The sequence below is a fragment of the Lepidochelys olivacea genome (genome assembly GCF_965140295.1).
Source record: "Lepidochelys olivacea isolate rLepOli2 genome assembly, chromosome: 6".
Classification (NCBI taxonomy): domain Eukaryota; kingdom Metazoa; phylum Chordata; order Testudines; family Cheloniidae; genus Lepidochelys; species Lepidochelys olivacea.
In genome coordinates this window covers 20,914,106-20,926,284 of record NC_140416.1, presented here as the reverse complement: position 1 = coordinate 20,926,284, position 12,179 = coordinate 20,914,106, and positions in this window count along the sequence as shown.

The following is a 12,179-nucleotide window of genomic DNA, read 5'->3' as shown; positions in this document are numbered from 1 at the left end:
GTGTTGAATTTGCACACCAGGCTACAATAGCAAGTTTTATTATGTGTAATGTTAAACGTGGCACAAACTTTAATAAACGTTATCAGAAGCCGATTCTCAATGAATGTCATAACAAAAACGAAAAACTGTCATCACAGCATTCCATAAATTTGTGTATATTTATAAAATGCATAACATCTCCATACATTTCACGAAAGTGTTTACAAAATTCATAATACCAACACCATTTAATTCCCCTATTCAAACCTATTGTGTGGGTGGACAAAGCATCCCTGAGTTCCATTGCAAATATGGATCCAGCACCAGTCATGATAGGTCCACAGTCTGGCTGAGTGTACTAGTTCAGAAATCCAGTACTGTCTTGAGTCTCCTCCTGGCGAAAAGGTTCCCCCTTCTGCTTGCACACATTGTGCAGAACACAGCTGGCCACAATAATGCAGACTGCATTGTTGACGCTGGCATCCAAATGGTTTTAAAGACAGACACAATGAATTTCAGTCTACCAAACAGACCTTCTACCAGCTGCTACTGATCTTGTAGCAGAACCTTCTTTTGCGAGGTCATTTGAAATCAGGATATGGTTTCATAACCCATGGCAACAGGGGCTAAGCACGGTTCCCTAGAATAATAGTGGGACAGTGACTCCATTTATAACCATGTCATTCAGTGGGAATAATGTCCAAGCTCACAGAAGATGAAATTGGACGTGGGTCTGCATAGTGTAGTATGGATACACCAACCTGGTTGTGAAGCTCGTGTTTCCAATGCAGTGTGGATGCTGAAGTGAGGGCTTAGAAATACTGAATATGCAGCATGGGTCACACATACCTAAGCTTACTGTGCGGTGTAGTCATACCTTATGGGACAATTCCAGCAGCTGAATGTTGCTGGAGCATCAAAACATTCATGCCATGTTCCATTTCCTCTAGACACACCACTGAAATACCCTTTGGGTGCGACAAAGGAATGGTACGGAGCTGTTACGCCAGATGTACATAACCCAGGAATTCTTTCTACATTAGGGAAACCCTCAGGTAGCTGGTTAAACCATCACTATAGAGTATTCCAATGAGAGTCCAAGGGTCTAGTCCTTGGTCTTAGTGTAGTCATTAAAAGATCATAGGAAAACTAGGATGCCACATGGAGCACAGTAACAGTTCTGTTCATTAACCAGTCTACAGTGTGTCCCTGACACTGCACAGTTTAAATATTCAACCTATATTAAGCTCTCAGGGTCAGCCCTCCGACCAGCATGGATTCCAAGGAATCACCTACTGTGATTGCTATCGGTTTTCAAGAACGACATCGAGAGTCTCCGTTGAGAAAGCTCAGACAATCCTGATGTCTCTCTGCAGGGGTAGGTTCCTCCCCAACAGCCATAAAGGGCTTCTCAGTGACAGCAGCCAAGGTGAGCTGTAATGAGTAATCTTGAAGTTCTGTTATTTTAGTATATTATTTGAAGGGATTCATGGTGTGTGTGTCCAAATATAGACTGCTACTGTGACAGGCTTGTTTGGAGTTGAGTTGTTTTGCTTGCTTTTGGTGACTGCTGCAAGAAGCACACTTACTGAAACTCAAGATTTCGGCTGGAGATTTTTCGGTTTACTACTGGATATCTACACACCGCTCCTATTAATTTTACTGGGAGTTGTGTGTCTAAATCTGCCTGTTGGCTTTGAAACTCTCAGCCCAGGATTTTCCATGACTTCTCGGGGGATCCTGACTGCATCCAAAATCTAAGATCTTTTGGCAGCACTATAATTGCCATTATTGTAATACCGCAATCACAAAAATGATGATGAGAGGAGTAAAAAAGAAAGAACCCTGTCCCTGTGGTCTGCAAATAAGACAGATCTTGAATTCTGTCTTGACGTGGTCCCTTACATTTACTTAAAATAGGGGATACTGTAGGCCTGATTTTATAGTTATTGTTTGCTACCATCTTTTTTTCCAGTATGTATAGAGAAAACCCTGATTTGTGAGTCTGTGGGTGTGAGCCAGCCAAGAGGAAAATCCCAGGATTTTATCTTCCTATTGTAGCAAGGTATGGCTGGAAGCCAAGAGGGTCAGCTGAAGAGTTTAACAGACATTGTCAGTTGATTCTCTTTTAGAGCTGTCCTTTATTTGTTACTCACTATTTTTTGTAGAACCCTACTGAAAGAATGAAAACAACAAAGCAATGTTGTACCTTTCTTCCTGATAAAAGTTAACATTTGCTGTAGTTCAACAGAAGCTAACATGGCTGCTATTTGTTCACTTCTCTGGTAACTGGCATCACTGGATGAGTGATACCATACCCTGGTTTGGGCTATCAGGATGGTTCGTACACAGGATCTTGAGTCATGAAAGCTTAAGTGTCACCTGCTTGAGCTAGAGCAGTGGTTCCCAAACTTTAACAGCCTGTGAACCCCTTTCACTAAATTGTGAAATCTTGTGAATCCCTGCCTAAAAATGAATATTTCCAGGGATTTAAGTTTAAATTTCCACTGCATTCCGCGGGGCTTCTGCTGCTGGACCCCGTTAACCGCCCCAACTGCCTGGCCCCGCTCTCCCTGGGGCTTGGGCTGCCAGCCCTGCATGGCACGCTGGGGTTCGGGCGGCTGGCTCCCCCACTGATGGGGGCAGGGCTTGGGCTGCCAGCCCCAACTGCCTGGCCCCACTCTCCCTGGGGCTTGGGCTGTCTGCCCTGCAACCGGGTCCCACCTGCTACCGCCAATGCCCGGGATCCTATGGCCGCCATTAGTGAAATTTTTCTGGTGAACTCCCTGTAACATTCTGTGAACCCCCGGGGGTTCGTGAACCCCAGTTTGGGAACCACTGAGCTAGAGGAATAAACTGAAGCAGATTCATTACTCTTACATGGACCATCCAATAAAGAGGGACAAAAACCTACTGTTTCCTTCTGTGGGTTAGAGTGTTAATTAGCATATGATGCCCAGCTGTGGAATAAGTTGGTCTGCTGGGCCAGAGGCTCAGCTGGTGCAGTGGCATAACAGCTTTGATTTTAATCAAACTTCACCCATTTATACCAGCTGAGAATTTGGCCCACTGTTTTTAGTATGTCACACCTAAATAGTGAGTTTCCACCCCTCCCCCCAAATTTTAAAAGTGTATCATAAAGAACGCATTGGAAAATTCTAAAATACAAGATTATGGGCCTGATTTTCAGAAATATTTGCATGTGCAAATGACCAGTTATTTGTCTAAATTGCCATTTGCATGTGCAAATATCCAAATTGTTCACACAACTACATTAACAATGTGCTGGGTGAAAATGAACACAGATATGTACTTACACCTACAGCTTTTGAAAACCAGCCCATTAACTCTAAAAGGCATTTGGTGTTAGATTATAGCAATTTGCAGACAGTGAAGTGAATTTGGTTGGAAGTGAAGGTCAGATATAAGGGAATAATATCTGATGATACTGCATGATGGTATGAGCCTTCAAGGAAAAGGTGAGAAACTAGTCAATGTTGTCCGTATACAGTCCTCCTGATGTCGGCTCTAGTTTGTTCCTGGTGGGCTCTGGGGGAATGCACCTTATTGCTTATACTGTTGCTAATCCACACTGCTCATCACATGATGCCAACATTGTGAGAATCAGCGTCACGGGTGGAATATCAGTGAAAACTTGGTTTGTTTTCCACTTTTGCCCTTGAACAGATGAAAGCAAGCCTCCACCAGAACACTAGTAAATATGAAAAACCTTGAGGTCCCAGTTATTTATTTATTATTTTCATTCCACTGGAGGTATGTAGTACCTTGCTTTTTGGATTGAACCAACAGTTTTGGCCTCTCTTCCTGAGCTCTGTTAGAAAAATGTTGGGGCACTTCTTGATCCCTGAATAATCAAATGGCTGTTTATTTCGTTTACAATAAAATCCCATTTATCTGCACCCCTTTGATCTGAAACTTAACCTAGATTCAAATAACAGTATGTCCCCTTGGTGTGAATACTTATACAACAATTTCCTCAGTTATCTGAAGCCCTGTTCATCCAAATGTTTTTGATATCCCAGAAACATTTTGAATAAAACAGGACTGTGCCATCATTGGATGCATCAGTTATCTTTGGGGAAGGATGTAGGATGATTCCCCTGACCTTATTCTAGGTCATCCTGTGCTTAAATGAACAGGTAACATAAATTTAAGTGCGCAGTTAATCTTTTGGTTAATTATCCCTGGCACTGTGTTTAGTGCTTTAATTTGTGTCCTCATTAACGCTTGTTTTTACTTTTCAGTTTAAAAGGATCAGCTCCTGAAGATCTCACTCAGAAAGGACTCCAAACAGAAGCCAATGGGAGTTTTGCCTGAATAAGAACTCGTGCTGTCAATTAATCACAGTTAAGTCATGCGATTAACTCAAAAAATGAATCGTGATTAAAAAAATGAATTGTGATTAATCGCGGAAACCTTTTAGTCAGACTTTTAAGCAATAGAATACCAATTGAAATTTATTAAATATTTTTGGATGTTTTTCTACATTTTCAAATATATTTGATTTCAATAACAACATGAAATACAAAGCGCACAGTACTCACTTTATATTATTATTTTTATTACAAATATTTGCACTGTAAAAATGATAAACAAAAGAAATAGTATTTTTCAGTTCATCTCATACAAATACTATAGTGCAATCTCTTTATCATAAAAGTGCAATTTACAAATGTAGATTTTTTTTGGTTACATAACTGCACTCAAAAACAAAAATATGTAAAACTTTAGAGCCTACAAGTCCACTCAGTTCTACTTCCTATTCAGCCAAATCGCTAAGACAAAGAAGCTTGTTTATATTTACATAATACTGTCCGCTTCTTATTTACAATGTCACCTGAAAGTGAGAACAGGCGTTCACATGGCACATTTGTAGCTGTTGTTACAAGGATGCCCTTTCATGCTTCGGCCACCATTCCAGAGGACATGCTTCCATGCTGATGACATTCATTAAAAAAATAATGCATTAATTAAATTTGTAACAGAACTCTTTGGGGGAGAATTGTATGTGAGGCCTATTCTCACTTTCAGGTAACATTGTAAACAAGAAATGGGCAGCATTATCTCCTGCAAATGTAACCAAACTTGTTTGTCTGAGCAATTGGCTGAACAAGAAGTAGGACTGAGTGGATGTGTAGGCTCTAAAGTTTTACATTGTTTTATTTTTGAGTGCAGTTATATTTTTGTACATAATTCTACATTTGTAAGTTCAACTTCCATGATAAAGAGATTGCATTACAGTACTCATATTAGGTGAATTGAAAAATACTATTTATTTTGTTTCTTTTTTATAGTGCAGGTATTTGTAATAAAAGTAAATATAAAATGAGCACTGTACACTTTGTATTCTGTGTTGCAATTGAAATCGATATATTTGAAAATGTAGAAAACACCCATAAATATTTAAATAAATGGCATTTTATTATTATTTAACAGTGCAATTAATCACATGATTAATCATGATTAATTTTTTAATCGCACGATTAAATGTGATTACTTTTTTTAATCACTTGACAGCCCTAGAATCAATGTATTAATGGCCCAAGTTCTATCTACATTACATTGCGAAGTCCCATTTTCAAAGCGGGGGTGGGCTCCAAGTTAAAAAAAAATATTAGGTGGGGCATGATTTGAAAACGGTTGCAAACCCTTATTCTAATAGTGGCTCATTCACTCAGTAGTGATTCAGAAAGAAGAGGATCACCTACTGAGTCACCAACATCACTTCCAGCAGCAGCTGGATTTTCTTTGGCGGTCTCCCTTCCGGGTACTGACCAAGCTCAAAGCTATTTAGCCTGTGAGATGTGATGAGATCATGACCTGAGATGCTATGGCCATCAGATTTCTTAGTGGGATAGTTTTAGGGTTATGAACCCCAGAAAATTTTATGGGTTATGGGATAGTTTTAGGGTTATGAACCCCAGATTTTGTAACGGAAACTTTCACGACAACATCATGAATGTGATGCTATATTTATGTTTGGCATTATCAGGGTGTGTTATGGCAGCTAATATTATTGCTACAGATGCTATTTATCAGAGGTTGAAAAGTCTCCTAAATTCAAAACCCAGGGAATACCAAATAGAGCCTATGCAGAATATCAAATGCTGAAGCACTTTAGTACCACAGAGCAGCGGACAGTGAGAAGGGATTTCAGCTCCTTTAAATCCTGTATTTAAAGACTTCTTAAAAATAAATCAATATTAAAAAAAAAACTTAAATTTTTACAGTTTATTCAAATTTATTCAAACACCAGAAGATCCCAGTTCCTGGCTCTGCAGTTAACCCAACTTTTCAGAGGTACCGTCAGCCTGTTGGGAAAGCCTGTAGCAAAGTACAAAAGTGTGACGATGAAAGTTATGAAGCCAACCAAAAGGTGAACAGCACAGTGCTTTTTAAATCCCCACCTGCTGGCAATATAAAAATCAAAACACACCCCAACATTACATTGATTAAAATGCTCTGGCTAGAGGAGGAGGGAGACAGCACTGCCTACAGGCTGAGTAACCAAGCTGTAGGAATCAGGACCCTACTCCTGGCTTTCCCATTGACTCACAAAAGGAGCTTGGTCAATCACTTTGTCTCAGTTTCCTTCCCACACACGGGATATGGGAGGCTTGACTGATGTTTATAAAAGATTTTGAAATCCTTGAATGAAAGATGCTTGAGAAATTCAAAGTGCTATTGTAGAGATGAACACTGTTCATTCAGGTTTCAGAGTAACAGCCGTGTTAGTCTGTCTTTGCAAAAAGAAAAGGAGGACTTGTGGCACCTTAGAGACTAACCAATTTATTTGAACATAAGCTTTCGTGAGCTACAGCTCACTTCATCGGATGTTCATTCACTGTTTATTTTTGTTTCACCGTCTTAGAAGTGGAAACTACAAGCACTTAGGTAAGTGGACTGAAAGACTGTCTAGTCTGAACTCTGTCAGTTCCACTGTGACTTATGTATCCTCTTACGGAAATGCTCAGATAATCCTAATAGATATCCCTGCACCTCTACAGCAGTAGCAACAGCACATTCACAGGGGCTATGTTGTTTCCTTTTTCTCTAACAGGGAAAGAACATTATTTTCTCAAAGAAGTACTAAATCAGGTCACCTGCTCTTTCTCACTGGGTCACAAACTAGGGCCAATTTTTTCCTATTAGGCCTGGGTCTGGCTTGGGGGTAGAGTACACTGCATGAGGGGAAATTCCAGGAAGCACGGTGCTTTGCCCTGCCTTCTTCCCCACAACATGGCTACATCTCTCCTCTGTTATCTGCCAGTTCCCTCCCACCTTTTCGGGGTGGCTAGAGCTCCAGGAAATGCTAGGGGATCAGTCCTTGAACCTATAAGATGAAAAGACTGAAATTGTGCTTGGCCCCTATATGGAGGCAGAAGGGAGGTCAAGGGTTGGGTTTCTTCCCTTCCTTTCCCACCCCGACACCAAGGCCGGGCCGGTTGCAGACCATTATGTGCAGATCTGAATAAAAACTTCTGAGATCCATTCTGTGTCATTTTATTATCTGAGACTTTTTTTCTCATCCAGTCCCTGACACGGAACTACTTTATTTTGTAATCACAAAACTATAAAGTACAAAAAGAAAAAAATGGTTTTAAGAAGTCCAAAGATGTTTGCTAAATCTATCTTGTTCATTGCTGAAAGGGAAACAGGTCTCAAGCGTTTACAGCATTTACATGACACTTTGAAATAAAGACTGTCAATTCAGTTTTTGGCTTTGTCCACACATACACAGAGCTCCCATTAATGTTAATAGAGATTACTTGCAGGCACTGATGGGACACTAGACCTCTGTTCTACTTAAAACTCTGCAGAAAAACAGTAACAAAATAATTGTGTCTGTTATGGTGTCTCATCTCTTCCCTTTGCTCTAGGGGGTGTTTTTAAATAGCCTAACTTGACAGTTGTTGTGTGCATTGTTCACTTTCCCACCAAGGGGAATTTCTGAACCCTGAGTTATTTCATTAGATAACACCACTCATATTTAGAATGTCAAGAATCAAGCTGCTTTCTCCAGTGCAAAGACTGAATACTGGGCCCTAAGGCAAGTTTTATAGTATCAATTAACTGCAACCATTTATAGAACTGACAAAGCTGTGTAAAATGTTTATTCTGACTTTTAGATGTGAGCATTGTGCATCATTTTTATAACACACAATCTAACAATGATGTACTTTGTTATTGCCAGTCAGAGCAACTTCACCCCACCAGGTAAACCATAAAGGCTGACATTAGTTAGTTCCTAGATAGAGTCATAACTTGTGAGACATGGGTTGATGGAGGTCATATAAGAGGTGCTTCAGAGGGTTTTTCCATCTACTCTCCTTCCACAGGGAAAAGGGAAATATACTCCAGCCCAAGTACCAGCACACAAATCACATGCAAAGAACTAGCATCAGTACATTTATATAAGCCTTGGAAGTGAGTGAAATATTCACAGTGAAGTTAAACATGCTCATGTTGGGAGCAGATTCATATTTTACTGAGAATCCAACTGCCAGATCCTTAACTGCAGGAGCGTCATTTTAGAAAAATTCAAAAGGGGGGGCACCAATTGTGCCAGCATATAGAATATTATATAGACCTATGAAGGAGGGACAAACTAAGGTCTGGGGGGAGGAGCAACTATCTCCTTTGCCTCATAGCAATTGATGGCCCTGCACAGCTGATGTAAAATGGCTTTATACAATTGGCACAATCTGACTTCAATGGAGGTACACTGTCTGAAGATCTGGTCCCATTTTGGTCAATATTATCACTAGAAAAAGAGCATTTTTACTCAGAATGGGGACACTTTACAAATGGTTTCCACTGTGTAACCATGTTACATATCATGATTTAGAAATTATTATTTATTTATATTACGATACCGTGGTGGGGTATACCAGGACCTGAGGCCCTGCTGAAGGCTTTGTGGTTCTACCACACCCTGCCCCAGAAAAAAGCAGTAGAGGTGAATCCCCCCCAAGCTGCCTAGAGAGGCTGTGGGGAAGCAGCCAATCAGAGACCAGCAGACTCATATAAAAAGGAGCTGCTAGCCAGAACAGTTCTGGTGCTGGCTGGAGCCAGAGGAGCAAGGATGGTGTTTCTGGCTGTCTGTAGGGCTGGACAGATCAGTGTTGGCCTGCAAGAAAAGTACTAGGGCTAAGAAGGGAAGCGTCCCAGGGAAATGCAGTAGCAAATAGTTTAAGGGAAGCAGTGGGCAGCTGCTACTTGTAAGGTCTCTGGGTAAGGACCCACAGCAGTGGGTGGGCCTAGGCCATCTTCCCTTCCCCCGCAGCCATAGTTGAAGTGGCTAAAAACCTGAGCAAGGGACTATCCCAGAGAGAGGGGTCTGAGGACATGGAAGAGGGTCAGAAATTCTTGAATTTTGTTATCCCTACCCCCAGAAGGGGGCTGAACTATAAAGAATGACTCAGCTGGAGCACCCAGCAAAGAGTCTCCAGGAAGGAAGCCCTGGGGGCACTGCTCTATATCAGAGCAGGGGACAATACTTGAGCAAGCCCAGGAGGGGCTAAGACACACTTTGAAAACTAGCCCAGGAGGGGCAATAATCAGGATACTGTGATAGGCCCTGTTGGACAGATTGAGAACCTGAGTCCAAGGATGGGGCTGCAGGCCAATGCCAAAGGAGGGTACTGTGATAGATCTCACTGGACTAGAACTGAGCCCAGGGAGGGCTGCAGGAAGAGACCAATTGTGATAGTCCCTGTTAGACTGTTTACCCTGAGAGGGATCTATTTTGTGTTTCTTTCACATATGGGCTGAGTCACTGACAAACCTGCCTGAGAAAGTTAATTGCCAGCAGGGGCCACTGCAAGCAGCACAGAGGGAGTGAAAATGCCGACACACCCAGCTGGTAGGGGCGCTCAAGAAGGCTAGTGGGTCCCATCACAGATACCACCTAGATGCCCAAACCAAGGTAAGGATGCCACTATTCTAGGTGCTCTACAGACATAATAAGAGACATTCCCTGCCACAAAGAGCTTGTAATTTAAATAGACAAAGGGTGGGAGAAAGGAAGGATCATTATCCCATTTTACAGATAGGGAACTGAGGCACAGAGATTAAATAATTTACCAGGGTCTTACAGGAAGCCTGTGACCAACCCAAGAACTGAACCCAGATCTTAAGTCCTAGCCCACTGCCTTACCCACAAGACCACTGTTCATCAAGAAATCTCAGGAGGGCACAGAAGCAGGCAAAAATATTATGAAACATTTTCTGCAAAAGCACACAGACCTAATATACACTATAAAGCCAGGAGTGTGGGGAAAATTTCCATCTGACTACTGTGGATTTGTAATTAAGTTGGCACAATTTCATAGGAGGTGGATTTTTGCAAATAAAACGAAGTCAGAGTGAAGAATGGAAAAATCAAAGGGCCAACATAATATTCCCATCCATACCTATATCTGAAACTGTGCTAGCAATAACTCCATTTAAAGATAGCCGTTGCTTGCACTGTCTCAGATACGCTATGGATAGGGCCCTAGGTGACACAGAGATAAATGGGAACAGGGACACACAAGATAAGACAGATGAGAATAGGATATACAAGGAAAGAGACGATATGAGGTAAGGCTGCAGACAAACTGTGCTGAATCTTAATGTTTTAAAAGTCCTTCCCAAAATGTAGCATGTACATATATGCCATTGGCAAGCCCTGGGCAGGGATTTCCATTTTGGAGAGTGGTGAGCTTTTGAGAGGAACTCATGAACAGAAATGAGTGAGTGAGGTGTGTTCGTTACAAGGTCACTTTAAATAATTTTCATTCCATCCATACACTAAAAACCTCTTGCCTTATGCATTAAAACCATGATGAAAGGTATGTCCGCATGAGTGATGGTGAGTGGACTCAAATTCTTTCCAGTGGTCTTAAATAACTTATAACTGTTTGTGGAAAATATACTTTGCTACCTTCTGTTTGTCTAATTTAGGCCCAGATCTTGCAAAGACTTACATACATAAGTAACTTTAGGCAGGTGAATTGTCCTGTTGAACTCAGCCAAAAGTTACTCACATCCATCTCTACAGGATCAGAGTATTAGACTGTAAACTTTGTGACCATATCCATTTTTTGTTTTCTGTAAAGCATCAGGCAACAGTGCCGTATACATTTATTATTGTTGTTGTATAACGTTTTTTAAAGAAACAACATGCAACAAAGTATGAGTTTCCCCAGGTCAGCAACAGTTGGAATGCTGAGCAACTTTCCAATACTTCCGGGATGGCAGCCATATGTGCAGCCAGCTAATTGGAACATATCCACACAATTAGACTGACAGAGTTGTGGGCTCTCAAAGCTGATCAATAACATTTGACTCCCAAAATTATTCAGTGCTCCACAATGGTCCAAACAGGGTGTCATGACCCTGCCTCCACTAATTAGATTGCATCTGCAATGAGAGGGCCAGCCCCTTCTTCTTTCTTCAGTAGCCTTCCATCCTCTTATCTTTTGCAATTTTACTTTAAATTTAATTGGTTCACATAGTCCTCCTGTTCCTCTACCTGTAATGTATTGGTTGGCTAGGCATATGTATATGACTGCCCTACCAAAGTTAAAAGCCCTCTGGGGGGGTTTACAAATCCCACACTAGAGAACAGCAGTTCAAGGAGCAGGCAGCCCGACCCAGCTGTTCCTGCACAAGCTGGAGCTGGGGCTTAAAAGGGGAAGCAGAGCAGCTTAGAAGGAGGCAGGCCATGGAAGGGAGCAGACCTCTGCTCTGAACTCTTGGGAAGGTCCATCCTGGGAACTCTTGCAGCCTGAAACTGGAACATACTGACCCTGTGCAGGAGGAACTGGTGACTTTTGAAGGTCAGAGACTTTAATTTTTGTGTTCGGTTCTTTAATTTACCCTGTGGGAAGAGGGGACACTGGTAGGAAGCAACCTAGCAAGGCAGCTGCTGAGCACCCCAAGGTGCTGATCTCCACTACCTACCGCCGGGGCTGGGATTGGAGCCCAGTGGAGAGTGTGGGCTTGGACTTCCCTCCCAACCCCTAAAGACAGGATGACAGAAGTCTGTACTTTGCTGGGGAGCCTAACTGGGGAAGACCCTGAAGGTGCAAAGGTGCAGATCCTAAAACTCCAACCCAAGGGGGAAGACCTGGAGCCCTTGCTGCTGCCCAAAGATTGCCACATCATTGGGTTCTTTGTGTATCTCAAACAGG